Source organism: Hippoglossus hippoglossus, chromosome 18 (genome assembly GCF_009819705.1).
Source record: "Hippoglossus hippoglossus isolate fHipHip1 chromosome 18, fHipHip1.pri, whole genome shotgun sequence".
Lineage (NCBI taxonomy): Eukaryota > Metazoa > Chordata > Actinopteri > Pleuronectiformes > Pleuronectidae > Hippoglossus > Hippoglossus hippoglossus.
The window spans coordinates 16,100,225-16,116,178 of NC_047168.1; the positions used below are offsets into that span (position 1 = coordinate 16,100,225).

General features: G+C 47.1%; 1 pseudogene; it reads left to right on the forward strand.

Annotated features, from left to right (window-relative positions):
* The first annotated feature begins 3,049 nt into the window (after positions 1 to 3,049).
* LOC117779112 lies at positions 3,050 to 15,770 on the forward strand (annotated as a pseudogene).
* The last annotated feature ends 184 nt before the right edge of the window (positions 15,771 to 15,954 follow it).

A 15,954-nucleotide genomic window follows, 5' to 3' on the forward strand; every position in this document is an offset into this window, starting at 1 on the left:
TTGCTGCAGAACTAAACTTTGATGGCGTTTAAACATCTGACATGTTTCTCTCTCACCATCTTCTGCCTCGCTCACTGGTGAGGAAACGTGTTTCCACCTCAGCTGAAGCAAAGATAACGTGTATATCTCTCCAACTGGGTTTATATGAATGATCCTGGTCTCTATGTGAGGGAAGTGAGAGAAGAGGTGATGTTACTGGGTCGTCTCTTAGGACAAGATGGAGGACGTCTCTTGTACGTTCGAAGGTCTTCTGACGAGACGGCAACGCCAGTAGATGTTAGCAGATGTTAGCAGATGTTAGCAGATGTTGTGAGCTGCTGGTTTTTCAAAGTTAAAGATGGAATCTTGAAAACTCCTGACCTGCTTCACATGACTTCCTGCTTCATGTGTTACTTGATTTCAGTTTGAAGTGATCCACGCTACGTGCGTCTTAGAGAGCAGCAGTGACCTCTAGAGGCCTTCAGCATTAATCACACCTACACCAAGCTCATATTAGTTTTGTTTGTGATTTCTGAATAAAAACGTTAAATGTTACATGAAGTCTGTTTATGCTGAAGCTAAAAGAATAAATTAAATCTTCATTTCATTCATTGTTTTGTCTGTCACTCTATTTTTTATTTACAGTTTCCTTTGATCAGGTATGAATCATGAAATGCATTTGATGTTCGATCTGATGCTTTCGTTTCAAAAAGGAAATGGTTTCAATACGTAGGAATCCAGTGGGTGAAGAATGTGAATATACACAAATTGTCCATGTGAACCAGATGAGGGGACAGGTTTTAATGTTCTGTGCTGATCAGTATATCAATAAGTGAAATTAGAATAAAGTAAAATAATCATGAATGAATTTTGATTCCGAGCAGAGATACGGACCAAATAGGCCCAACATCAAAACCAGAAAAGATCGATATAGACACAGATAGATCGGTGTATAGATCTAGATCTATCTTCTGCCATCACCCTGGAGATGTGTACAACAGGAAACCAGCAGGTGGAGTCAGAAACCAGTATGACCACATCTACTGTCCTCTGTCAACTTCACGACTTCACTCATGACATAGAAACATGATGCTGACTTCCGACTGCTTCTCTCTCTCCTTCCTTCCTCCTTTTTCATGGTCTCTCATCCACTCTCCCCCCCCCCCCCCCCATCTCCCTGCCTTCTCTTTTCTTTCCTGCCCCCCCCCCACCCCGACCGCTGACCTCAGTGACACAGTTTTCCTAAAACTCTGCCGAAGGTCTCGGCCTCTGTTAGTGGAGCGAGGTCACATTCGTACAAAGATACTGAAAACAAAGTGGGTAAGATATGACACAGGGAAATATTCAGTCTGTAAGAAGTACTTTGTACTATGGACTTCAACCACTCACAGTACTTTGTACTATGGACTTCAACCACTCACAGTACTTTGTACTATGGACTTCAGCCACTCACAGTACTTTGTACTATGGACTTCAACCACTCACACTTTATACGAGGGTTTTTCTGCCCAAACAAACTCAAGAAGAGAAAGAAGTGAATTTATATTTACACAATTGTAGATGTAATTGCCAGAATACCAGAAGTTCGTGTTGTAAAAAATTTGCTTCGGTTCTGTTGTTGTATAAAACACAGCAGGTTAAATACTCTGGGATGTAAATACTGTGGATTCACAGTGGTTGATGTCCTTCAGTCGAGGTTTGTGACCCAGGAAGCCGAGGAGGACCCTGACCTTCATTACACCCACATGTGATCCAGTCCCCCGGGGGCGCAGGGCCCCAGTGCTCCCGGTAAGGGGATGGTAGAGGGCATTGAAGGGGAACAACACCCGGTGGCAGGTTGGAGGGGCCCCACAGATTGATGTGCGTGTGAAACCGGCCGGGCCACATATCGCGCAGCGCCTGCTTCATTGTGCGGCGAGTCTCCGCTGCAGATTCATGCGCGAAGGGACTCTCATAAGAACGTGAGGTAAATTTAACTCCTGACACAAAAAAAGTAAAAAGCCAAGCGCTGAATGATGGGACGACACAAAACCCTTCTAACTTCAAATACTCTCATTAGACTGCTCCCATAGAGAAGTGGATTCACTCTATAGCAGCATGTTGTACTGGTTATTGTGCTGTTGCATCACCACACTGTTCCCATAATAATCCTCTAGGAGCTTGTGCATCAAGTGTGGACTTGTTATCGATGATGTTTTATAAACTGGTCGTAAAGATGGACGACATGACAGCTCTCTGAAAGTGAAGCCGAAACTTCAGCCCCCTTGTGGCCGGCTGCAGTATAGGTCATAGATCCTGCCTCCTCCGTGTTAGGAGATGGGACATGGACCGAACATCAAGTTTGGGTAGTCCGGGTAGTTCTTACCGTGATACCGCGACTCAATCCCCGATCGCTACGGTGCAGACTCTGGCTCCAAATGTGCAAAATGGCGATGTGTTCGTTTCTGGACCTGGAAGGAAGCGGAGACGCGTCGTCCATCTTTGTTTGGAGTCTTTGTCGCAGCGGATTGAGGTGGAGCTCAACGACTCAGCCAATCTGAAGTCTGCAGCCTAAACTTTGGTAAAAAGTGCAACCTCTGAAATTGAGTAAATATACTGTACGGCCACTTTTATGTGACAAAACATGTCACAGCCTCAGCGCCAGTGTTGTGGTGAAATGTTTGTTACTGAATGAATTTGTCCATTCACAGCAGGACCATGTGCACTGCAGCGAGCAGGCGGACGTGGCACAGCCTCACAGAGATGCAGCGACATTATCCACTGCAAACTGCGTGGCCAACGCAACACTGCAAGAAGCCAAGTGCTCCAGAACAGAGCCGGGGGCTTTTCTTTGATTTGTAAAAACCTCCGTTTTATGCAGCAACTTCCAGGCTTGTATCTTATGACCATCAAACATTTACATGAGAAAGTTGACAAGGCTGAAACAGCGGAGGAGGCCTCGCAACAAAGAGGCCCATTTATAGAGTACAGTCGGGGAGCGACGCGGAGAGGGAGGGTAGGAGGAGAAGCTGGGAGGAGAGTTGAATTAATGAATTAAAAATGTCGTGAAACAGCGGCCGGCTGAATACTGGTGGGCTTATAAAGAGAGGCATGCAGGGGGGGGTCCTGGAGGAGTGGACAGCGCAGGCTTCTTTAACTTCAGACACACACTGGACTCCCTCTCTGCTTCACGTGCAGGACGAAGAAGTGCAAACTGTGCTCATCTGATTACATAATGACCCAGTAACAGAGAGCCAGAACCGGTGCCACCAGTACCAGTGTGCTGGGAGACACTGACTGACCGCTGGCTCGTCCAGGCCTCTCCTCAACGGGCCGTTCCTGCTTTTCTTGTTTCCAGGGAGGTTTTCTTTTTCTTTTAAAATAAAGGATGACGACAACGTAGAAGGACTACGAACGAAAAGCTAAGAGCAAACAATGTGATGTCACGGTGGGAGTGATGTAAAACCTGTCGTCAACAAGGTCAAATCCCTGACATCACTTTACTTTTTGCACAAGACAGACGTGAAAAAAAGAAGCTTGAACGTGTTTCTTCACATGTTTGCTGATCGGTGAAATGATCTAAGTCTTCACGTTCCCCAGCTGCTCTTCAGAAAGGTAAGACTCACAAAACATTTTACATTCAAGGTCTCATGTGTCTTTTGCAGCTATTTGCTTCTTATCATTAAAGTATCACAGGAATTTTACCTCAAAATACAGAAGTCATGTGTAGATCTGTTTATTACTTGTGTTATAATCATCTTTTCAACTTGTATCTTTGTGTAAATTTACTTAAGGACTCATATTCTGTCTGTTTTAGTGGAAAAATTATCTTTGAAATAGTTTTTTTTTACATTTCGCCAAATTAAGTTTCCATATCCTACATGCATGAATATTTATAATAAATATAATTTCTAACATTATGGTTAATGTTGTCAGGAAGAAACAATCTTATGTTATTTATTCATGAAGATGTAATTATGCTCTTTTTATATTCTGCAATATGTTTAACATCCCCCTTGGTGATTTGAAATCTTAGTTATCTGATGTTTTTCATGATATTTCATGTCCCCCGTGTGTTGCTTTAATTTACTAACTCTGTTGTGTTGTGTTGATTTGCTGTCTTCTGGTCTTAGGTGTTAGTTGATCTCAATGAGAATACCTGATTAAATCAAGATTTTATTCAAATACTGAAATACAAAACAGGTCAAAAGATTGTTTGGGCGATTTGAGAAGTCGCTGAACGAGCTCGTAGCAGCACATGTGTGTGTGAATGGTGTTTTCCCTCCAAGTCCAGAGAGACTCAGTAGAAAGACAAGCGGAGAAATCCTCCCCAGAACCACAACAGTCGTAGAACAGTCAGATTCACAGCAGAGAGACTTCGACCGACTCGGTGAAGACGGTAGAAGTTAAATCACCGGCCGGCGGCCAACAGCCGCTTTCCGTTGTTTCATTCAGCTCAAAGTCGTAAGTCTTCCACGAGCAGTTCTGGGCCGAGGAAGTGTTGGATTTGTGTTGGACACTCTGCTGGACGCACACAGCCATTGAGACAAATGTCCGATCGCCATGGTTACGGCTCACTTTCACTTCCTGTTGTTGCTGTGAAATCCACATTAAGGTAAATTATGTAACTTTGGGGGCCCCGGGCAGAAGGGACCCGGGGGCCCCTGCATTGAACCAAGTCAAACACATGATACATGATAGACACACCTCTGAAATGCTAAAGCTTGAGGCAGAAAGCGAGTGGCAAAGGCCTCATTAGGGGCTCAGTGACCTCAGTTACAGCCTCCTGAGACAGAATTTACATACAACCACTGTGATTCCCATTGGGCTGTTGGATTAAATGATCAATTATTGTTGTCTTGAACATTCGAGGATTCATGCAACAGATGAAATAAAAGGTTCAGGGGAAGTTCCGATGGTCAAACAGCTCCTGACACTTCACCTTTCAGACATTAGTGTTGTTACGTCTGACAACATGTCTGTGACCCCCCCGAAAGCAACAATCTGCCAATCATGCTCACTTGGCACAACGATTGGCTGACTGAGGGAATTTGAAGAAGATGCAAGTTGTGTGCAGACCAGTGACGGTTTGAAAAGTGGCCTCGCCCCATGATTATTGTGGCTCACTCTTTATAGCGACAGGCTACGACTTAGCATGTTCCACTGAGTCCAAGTGACCCAAAATACATCCGCACAGTTTTAAAGAGGGTAAAACATAAGATAGACCTTAGAATTTGATTATTATCGATACAAAATCAAACCTGAACCCTCAACTTTCACTTAAACTGGCCACGACGCTCGTTTGGTCACATCGGGTTCAAGGGATCCTTGGATTTCCTGAAATGAAGCAAAGTGAAGCAGAAACCAGGGAAGTTTTTCTTAGGTTGTGAAATGTTGATGATTCAGAGATAAATAGTTTTAGAGACACGTGGTTCTCCACACATCCATCACAGAAACCTGCTGGTAAACCTGGAGCACTTCCTTCTGTGGCCTCACCCGCCCCTGACGGCCGTGGTTAATATCCTGTGCTTTTACGTCAAATTGCTCTGAATGAACTAATTCGCTGGGACTTTGACTCGACAGCAGCTCAGTGGCGAGGCAGGGTGAGCTTCTCAGTTTGGCTTGTGGTTGAGGCGGGTTGCGTTGGCCGAGCAGATGCCGTCCTGCCTCGTCCTGCCTCGTCCTGCCTCGTCCTGCCTCGTCCTGCCTGTGGGGATGTGGGACTCTCCGTCCAGGGGACAGTGGTCACAGCCATGAAGCTGTGTTGTACTGAGGCCTTTCAGTGCAGTGGACAGGCTGCTGGGGTGTCTCTGTGGATGTGGACGCTGGACAGGAGCTGCCAAGTGGAAGGGATTACTCTCTCCTCTGGAATACTAATGACTGTCTTTTGTCCCCCGCCTGCTTCCTCCACCTTCACTCCCCAAACCCCGTCCTCTCTCCTCCACCGTCCATTCCTCTCAGCCTTCCCCTTTCTCTCCTTCTGTCACCCGATGCTCCATTCTCTCTCAATCCTCCCCTCAAAACCAATTATTCTCTCTCTCTTCTGCCCCCCCGCCATCTCTGCCCCCTCACCGCGTCGAGCACCACATACTCACACACGATCAAACACAGTCACAGACACACACCGCGCTAACACAACCCCTACACACACACACACACACGTCAACACTCCGTCGTGCTCTCCTCTCGCCGTCTAACTCGCTCTCTCTCTCTCTCTCTCTCTCACTCGCTCACCCAGTCGTATTTTTCAATGGTGGCTTTTGTCCCTTTCATCTCCTCGTAAACAAAGGATTCTTGTGAACTGGGGACACGGGGAAGGAGAGGGACGGAGAGCCGGACGGAGAGGAAGAGATCCTGACCTCCTGTGTGGTTGTTTCAGCCAGGGGGAAAAAGTCATTGTCAAGGGAGGGAATCCATCAATATCACTGTCAGACAGACGGACGCACTTCACAATTATTGCTTCAGCTCATATAGATTTAGTCTTGATAGACAGGTCTGCAGGCCAGGGACAGGGTTCTGCTGCCGGCAGCCTTGTGGTTCAGGTTTGAGGAGGCTGTGGTTGCCCACAGGTAAAACAGACTGACTGTAAACCATGTGCGGTCAATGGAAGATGGAGTTTTGACCCAGATATCGAAGAAATATTGTCCGTTGCTCCCAGATTCCAATTCTTCATCTGACGACAGCCGACCGACTCCACGATTGATATTGATACAACTTTGTTTGGTGACATTTCCCCGTTTATAATCACTAAGAAGGTATTTGATGGATTATTATGACAGTATAACGTAGCTGCATCTCCACTTGTTAAATAACGCATCCTTCTGAGGACTCGCATGTTTTAGGCCGAACCCAAATGAGACGGTCTGGTCTCCTGCCAACAGAAGACCAGAGATACGTGTGGAGGTTCTGAGACTTGTTGGTTTTGTCTTTCATGTGATTGACAATAAGAAGAATAAAGACTAACGTCAGCATTGTGAATGAATGAATATAAATATGTGCAATCAGCTGGTAGATGTTGTGTGTGAGGTCTGAGCTTTGCAAACATTCCTCTGGACAGTCGGTTGCATTGTGTAATGTAACTGCTGAACAGGTCTATATGTGTGTGTTTACTGTATGTGTAGGCAGGAGCTCCTCAGGGTTCAGAGTTCAGCTGGAGATGGACCAATCAATGGGCCTCCTCTTGACCCCGCCTCCCCCCGCTCTCTTCCCCGCCACATCTTAGTATTCACAGCACAGACATCAACACAGATCTCTATTCATTCACTCAGTGTGAGCTCCGGCATGGAGAGAGGAGAGGGACGGGTCAAACAGGACAGGAAAGGACAGAGCGTATCACATCGCCTCGGTTCTTGGTCTTTTGTTTTAGCTGTGTTGTCTTTTGGTTTTGTTAAATTCGCAGCGGAAAAGCAGAGGCAGATTGAGACAAAAGGGCCATTTAGCAAACAGCGAGTGAGGGCACGAGAGAGGGAAGGGAAAGGAAGGACGAGGAGAACTGCAGCCAAGACGAGGGTAAAACTGTCAGAGTTCACAGGGACAGTGTCGATGGCACCGGGGCTGCTGGGAGACTTCTCATTGAATATACTGTTGACACCAACACACCCATATCGAACTTTCACTGCCTCACGACGACACCATCCTCACACAGATGAACAGCTCCACGGGTCTGGGAGGAGTTTTGTCCGATTCCGGCTGCAGGGATTTGCTCCCAGTCACAAGAGCATTAGTGAACTCAACCATTCATGATGGGAGTCACAGTCTGAGTCACAGTCTGCGCTCCAGCCTGTCTGAAGAGATGTTGATGTCAGGTTCTTCCATGTGTTAATTCGTGTTTCGATGATATAAATGGGGGAAAAGTCACGATTGGCAGCTGAGACTGAATTGTGATTGGTCAAGTGACGAGTCATTCATATTTATATAAAGACTATGATGCAAATATAGTGTATGTGATAACATTAAGATCTTACTGAACTTGAGTTTTACCCAAACCCCTCATGAGAAGCAGCCCCATACCATAAACATCCATTCACAGGACACAGGTGTTTACTGATGGAGCATCTTTGGAATCATCTTGTTGAAGATCCCACCTGCTGAGCCAATAAGAAATGCTCCCACGAATACTATTAGTCCTTCTCCTCTTCCCCCTAAACATCCATCCCTTTGGTAAAAAGGCTCCAATGTCCAAATGCAAATCTTCATGTGTCACATCTGCTGCAGCTGCAGACTTGAGGTCTGTGCTCGAGTGACAACATGACCCAACGTGAAAGGGACAGCATGAAAACAGCTGTCAGCAAAATGGAAGCGGGTGACACCAGTGGAAGAAAACAGTGAATAGTGTCTCCTCATCTCGATTCAGTAGCCGTCTTGTGCAACCGACCGGGCCAGCATTATCACGCTTTTAATGTGAAAGAGCAGCTGTGCCTTCATGCTGAAAGGGGGCTTTTATTTTGACAAGGCCAGCTGCCTCCAGTGAAAAGTGGAAGGGGCTTAAATGGACCACCCTGGTCAGCAAGAACACTGTCCACCTTACATGTGCTTCTAATCCTCGTCGTCATCTCCCTCCCAAATGTTCCTCTCTGTCACTGTTCTTATTCATGTGATTCTTTTTCCTTCCTCTTGCCCACATTGTGCCGCTTTTCATTTCAACTCCCCTGCTGTTCATCTGATGTAACACAGTCTGTAACCTGTGTGTCGGCCATCCTCTTTCCCATAGTTTACATGTGAAGATTGATGATGCGTCTCCACTTCCTCCCACAATTTAGAAATGAAGCCAGAATATCCTGGAACCTGGATATGAGCGCTGCCATAGAAGCGATGGGGCTGCGGTATTTAGGTGCCGCCGATACGCACGCTCGACCAATCGCGAGCCGGTCTCAGCTGTCAATCATGAGCATCAAATTACAAATTAAAACCAAACTTATCAGAAAAATTTGCATAAACATGAGTGCAATAAGAACTACCTAAAATGAAAGAAACCATCTTTGAGAACAATGTACTTGACGTGTGCTTTGACTTTTTAGTTTGGTCCATGTCCCATCAACTAACATGGAGGAAGGGGGGTTTATGACGTGTTCCTCTGCCGGCCTCCAGGGGGTGATCCAGACACTATGGCTTCACTTTTATGGAGTCATCATGTCATCCATCTTTGTCGTCTTTTTAATGGTCTCCTCTTTTGTCTCCGACCCCTTGCAGTACCAGCCATGACCTCAGCCACTCCCCCTTCCTCAGAGGGCTCCTCCCCCCAGAAAGTATGCCACTCCCAGACGCAGACGGACATCACCAAGCCCCTGCTGGGCTCCACAGGGGCGGCCGGAGGAGCTGGGGCGGGTGGAGAGGAACCAGGCGCTGTGGGGACCAGCGCTCTGCGAAGGAGGCGCCGTGTCCTCTCCAAAGACGGACGAAGCAACGTGCGTATCGAGCACGTGAGCGGGAGAGGCGCACTGTACCTCCGCGACCTCTGGACAACCTTTCTCGACATGCAGTGGCGCTACAAGTTCTTCCTCTTCTCTGCCACCTTCGCGGGGACCTGGTTCGTGTTTGGAGTGCTTTGGTACCTGGTGGCGCTGGTGCATGGAGACCTGCTGGGTAAGGGGGGGGGGGGGAGGCTGTTGGAGGATGAAATAGATTTGAACTGCAGAGGGTGTGGAAATAATAAAACATACTCAGACTCAAGGCTCATCATTAGAGTCTATATGAAGCTCTATAACGAGCCAGTGTCTGCCCCCCACCCCCCCCCCCCCCCCCCCCCCCCCCTCTGTTCCACTCAGCGTTTCCAGACGCACGATTATTTGATCCTTTCTGACACTTAGTGTTGTCAGTTGTAATCTGGATCACGTCTGTTTACTCTTCTCACATGACGTCTTTTCAGCCAATCATGCTTGTGATGACGAACGTGATCGTCATCTGTCTTATGTTTCAAAATAAGAGCGTCAGTATTGAGCATGCCATCCCTACTCTGGTCACGTACAATACTTTTCCTCAAAATACGATCATTTTAAGCTTCTGGTACGATACGTCAACATTTCCCATCCGGCAGCGCGGTTCCCCTCAAACACTGATGCCTCATTGTGCCTCTTTTCACAGAGAAAGTACACAAGTCGTTTTTTGTGAACGAGACAATGAAGGACACATAGGAATAGTGTTTGTCAGACAGGGCATGAGAAAGACCTGGCAGAAGAGAACATTGATTTTTACCCCCAAATGCATGGTCCTCTGTTCTGTCTCCCTTCCTCTGTGCAGAGTTTGACCCCCCCTCCAACCACACCCCCTGTGTGATGGAGGTGAAGACCCTGACCGGGGCTTTCCTCTTCTCCCTGGAGTCCCAGACCACAATAGGCTATGGTTTCCGGTGCATCACAGAGGAGTGTCCTGCCGCCATCGTCCTGCTCATTTTTCAGCTGGTCATCACCATGGTGATGGAGATCTTCATCACCGGCACCTTCCTTGCGAAGGTAGTTAGAAAAATGTGATTATTGTCTTATTGTCTTGCACCACACTCGACCACCAGGGGTGTGAAATATCAGACATATCCTTCTGTAATTTGTAGATTCCAGTGATTTAAACACAGGAATTGCAGGTTCAAGTACAGCAAGCGATTTATTTCACAGAAAACCAAGTTGTTCTTCCTTTAAAGTATCTCTAGTGTAATAACTAGTATATTACACAGTTCTGATCAGCTGGGGACATTGCAGTCGATGTTTACATCATTAAATATCAATCTTATCCAGACTTCAACAGCTTCCCCTCCGCTTGCAGGTGGCTCGTCCCAAGAAAAGAGGCGAGACGGTGAAGTTCAGTCAACATGCTGTCGTGTCTAATCACGAGGGTCGTCCCTGCCTCATGATCCGAGTGGCCAACATGCGCAAAAGCCTGCTGTTAGGTTGCCAGGTAATGGGACAAAAGCACCTTTTTGTAGCTGTTAAGATTTTGTTATTTGCATATTCAATAGTATTCATATTCAGTGATTTAAAACCTGCGTGTTTGGCCGGGAAATCACAGTCACATTGATTGAATGATAATAATTTGCATGCTTGCCAAACTGTCACAGCATTTCTGAAAGGACGTATATTAAAGTAAGCGCGTTGCCTGAGAACACATCCCTACTGATGGAGATCTTGGCCACTTCAGGTATTAAACCTGGGGCCTTTTGGTTACAGGATGCCTTCTGCTCCCTCTTGGCTTCATGTACTGACTCCATCTTGGCTCCCAGGTGACGGGGAAGTTGCTTCAGACGTCTCTGACAAAGGAGGGCGAGACGGTGCGGCTGGACCAGCGCAATGTGCCTTTTCAGGTGGACACGTCCAGCGACAGCCCCTTCCTCATCATCCCGCTGACCTTCTACCACATCATCGACGACAACAGCCCTCTCAGAGCCTGGGCAGCAAAAGGTATATCTGAGTTGATGCAATCAGGGACCTTGGTTGTTTCTGCTCCAATATGCAAGTCCTGGAAATCAATGCTGCCCTCCTCCCACCCCACCCCTCTCCATGGTCTGCTCTGCTCCCCCCTGCCTCTCACCTACATCCTCGTCCCGTACAGAGTCTCTTGAGTCTCATACTAAGTATAAGCAGTATGTGTATGTAGGTGTGTTGGTATTCACGGTCATGTGCTGTACGCTCGGTGGCCTCTCGCTGCCCAGCGCTGGGCTGGTCGGACTCTGGAGGAGAGGGTTTCTCTGGCTGGAATGTGTGTGAGAGAGAACGCCAGAGACACCCCTCATTAGAGCACAAAGCTGTACAGTCTGGGGTGCTGACACGAAGCCTGCACAGATCCACTTACAGCTGGAAGCTTCACATCCCTGGGTCCTTCAAACCAACGCTACTCATTTCCTTCTTGTCCTCACTTGACACACTTGAGTTTCTCTGTTTGTTATTATCGCTCCATTTCCTCTTTCTCTTCACGTCTTTATCACTGTCTTCCCTCCAGTTCCCCTTCAGTCCCCTCTGTGTCCGGCCTCTCTGTCGTGGACCTTGAGCTTCAGGTCATTACCTCTGCCAGGGAGGTTATGTTTCCACCCCTGTCCGTTTGTTGGTTGGTTGGTTTGTGTTTGGAAGCAAGATTACTCAAAAACAAGTGAATGGATTTCCAGGAAACTTGGTGGAAGAATGAGGTATGGGTCAGGGATCAGGGACATTTTTACTGACGTCCCAGAGAATAATTCATGGATTTTGATGAAAAACTCTCATTCAGGGAACTGATATCTATGAGTGTGTGAAGTATGGTGCAGCTTGATCAGGGGACACTTTCAGATCACCCTCATGTTGGAACCAGCTCTAGTGCTACAGTACTAGAGCTGGTTCCAGTCACTAGTTCCTACTGACAGTAGCTACTTTTTGGGTCGTTTCCTTCCATGAATCCAGACATGGTGGCTTTGAAGTGCTCGTGACGTAATCCACGATGCTGAATTCTGCCCAAGCTGAGTTCATTCCCACTGGAGCAGGATCCTGCACCAACTGGTTCAGCTGACGGAGCGTTAGAGCCCCTGCAAACCTCCACTTTATCTCTTTGTGTTCAGGACATGCACTATGTTGACGCTCCAGCAGAGAACAGCTCTATAGGACCAATGAATTCAGGCTTCCAGTGCAACAGAGTGTGAATCTCCTTGACATTGTGTGACCATGAGGCATTGAGTCAGCGTGGCAGGACAGCGTGGAGACTTTCAGACATGCACTGAAATCCACAGAGGTGTGAACGGCTGACCTCCTGGTATCAAGTCCGAAGACATTCATTCATGTGAAGGCTGTTCAAACCCTCTGAGCCAGAACATCAGCTGTTTCCTGTATAGTCCTGCATCTCACACACACACACACACACACACACACACACACACACACACACACACACACACACACACACACACACACACACACACACAAATACACAAATACACAGACACGCACACACACGATTGTGAAGATAAAAATGCGCCTTGTAAAAAATGCGGCCAATAAAAATGTATTTCCTGTCGCGCTGAGTGATCAACAACCCTTGATGATGTCTGTCAGTTGAAAGAGAATCAAACAGGCAGGAAGTTTAAAAACCCAGTCAGTGTCAACAGGATACGAAGCAAAGGCACAAACACAGCGGCAGGAAGTCACAATGACAAATCTCACGGCAGGTACTGTGCTGATGAAGCTGATGATGGGATCAGAAACAGGGGGGGGGGGGGAAATCAGGTGAGCTGCTGGAGAAACGTCCCAAACAATGATCGATCTGACTGACACAGAAATCTGTCCTGTAGTTTTTGTGAAATCCTGCTAAACAGCCAACCAACCAACCAACCAACCAACCAACCAACCAACTAACCAACTAACTAACTGACTAACTAAACAACCAACTAACTAACCAACCAACCAACTAACTAACTGACTAACTGACTAACTAAACAACCAACCAACCAACCAACCAACCAACTAACAAACTAACTAACTAACTAACTAACTAACTAACTAACTAACTAACTAACTAACTAAACAACCAACTAACTAAACAACCAACTAACTAACCAACCAACCAACTAACTAACTAACTAACTAAACAACCAACTAACCAACCAACCTCTTCTGACAACAATCCAACTCACAGCTTAGATATTTCCCTCAAAGAGACAAATCTGAAATGGCTGTCGGCGCTAGAGGAAGAGCAGCAGCACAGTCATCAGGACTCATCGTCTGTAAATCATGAAAAGAGATTTAAGTGAGACATGTCCAGCCCGAGAGCATGTCCATGACATGTCCATGTCCATGACATGTCCAGAGCCCGGCTGCTTCGCTGCTGGGACAGGAAAGCAGATGGATCCCCAGCTCCAAAGAGCCCAAACACAGGATCCCTCAACACGTTTGTGTCGCAGTTTGCACAAGTGGTTGCGAAACGTGGTGTTTGTGCCCCGGTGGGAGCGGGACTGGGTCTGGGTTAGGGTAAGGACTGTTTGGACAGATGACTGCATTCTGACTGGGGCCTGTTGACGCAGGTGTGCGCTTGTTTGAGTGCATATGTCTTCTTGTGTGTCCTTTGTGTTACGGGTGCTGTGTGTTGACGCATGAAAACTACACAAAACATTTAAAGCATCTCCGGCGGCAGCTTTTACTTTGCTTGTGTGTTGATATTTCAGATATGAGCTTACGTTTGCTGTGTGTGTGTGTGTGTGTGTGTGTGTGTGTGTGTGTGTGTGTGTGTGTGTGTGTGTGTTTACACAAAGAGGGCGAGTCCCTCCTCTTTTGTTGTTTTTCTTTCTTTCTTTCTCTCACGTCCCCTCCTCCTGTTTCCCCCTCTCTTGTTGTTGTTGTTGTTGTTCTTCTTCTTCTTCTTCTGATCACGTGTGTGTGTGTGTGTGTGTGTGTGTGTGTGTGTGTGTGTGTGTGTGTGTGTGTGTGTGTGTGTGTGTGTGTGTGTGTGTGTGTGTGTGTGCGTGTGTTTACACAAAGAGGGCGAGTCCCTCCTCTTTTGTTGTTTTTCTTTCTTTCTTTCTCTCACGTCCCCTCCTCCTGTTTCCCCCTCTCTTGTTGTTGTTGTTGTTGTTGTTGTTGTTGTTGTTCTTCTTCTTCTTCTGATCACGTGTGTGTGTGTGTGTGTGTGTGTGTGTGTGTGTGTGTGTGTGTGTGTGTGTGTGTGTGTGTGTTGGAGTCAGTTTGTAAGTGGGGAGTTTTATGTTTTGGAAATGTCAGGATGTGCATGTGCCTCTGTGCACGAGTGTGTGTCTTTCCCCAACTGATTTTAATCAACTACAGTCTGAACTCTAACAAACTCACAAACTCGTCACACACCTCACAGATGATATTGCTGTGTGGTGTTACCCCCCCCGACCATAGACCCGATGATATTAGTTCTAATATGTATTTCCAGGGGCATCAGAACATGGTTTGAGTTCCATGTTCCATAAACACTGTGCTGCATTATGTAGAGAAAAAGAACAAAAGAATGATGAGCTTTTCAATATGAGTGATGATTCTAAATGTATCTGAATATGTTGATGTAGTTTAAAGTGACCCGGCCACCTCATGCTTCAGACGATGTGTCTGCGCCTGTCGAGGCTGCGCCTGTCGAGGCCTACTTGAGGAAGTGTCTGTAGTTTGTTACTGACACTTTACTTTGCCTTCAGTCTAATGAAGAGTTACCTCATCGCTGCCTCACCATTCTTTTCACCTTTGTGCGTTTATTAGAAAGATTACTCAAACAAAGGGAGGGGCCGAGGGCCGAGGTCGAAATGAATAACTCCTGGATCTGCAAGAGAAGATCAGACATATTCAGGGAACTGGTTTCTATGAGTGTGTTTAATTTGGCTTGATTGAGTTTCAGGGATAAGACTCTGTGAAATTAGTTTTTAGTACTTAACTGTATTAAAAACCATGACGGGACGAACTGAAAGCATTTGGTTGGCTTTGGAAAATAATATCAGGCCTCCTCTGTCCTCCAGGTGGTGGCTGGACAGACCCGGAGCTCGCTGACTTTGAGCTGCTGGTGATCCTGAGCGCCACCGTCGAGCCGACCTCTCCGCCACCTGCCAGGTTCGAACATCCTACCTTCCCGACGAGATCCTCTGGGGCTACGAGTTCCCCCCCGTCGTGTCCCTGTCCCCCTCGGGAAAGTACGTGGCTGATTTTGCCTTCTTTGAAAAAGTGGCCAAAACCCAATCCCCACTCTTCATCAAGCCGGCCCTGCCCGCCGAGCCTGCCGACGCAGGCGTCCCGTTGTCGTCGGCAGCAAGGAGGACGGGACGGACCTGGAGGAAGATGAGACTAGAAGAGAGCTACAGGGGGGAGGGAGAGGGGCGCCCCAGAGATAGCAGCCCCCTGAGCGTGCGCATTAGCAATGTGTGACGGAAAGTAGATCTGAAAACTGAGATTCAAGCTGCTCAAGGAGAAGAATTGGTGATCAAACACGTTGTGCCTCCGCATATCAAAATGTGGAGCCCACGGCAGGAAGTCAAGCACCTGGGCCACAAGTCTGCAGAGAAGAAACTGAAAGACGTCTGCACCCCACTTCTGAATTTACAAAGCCACA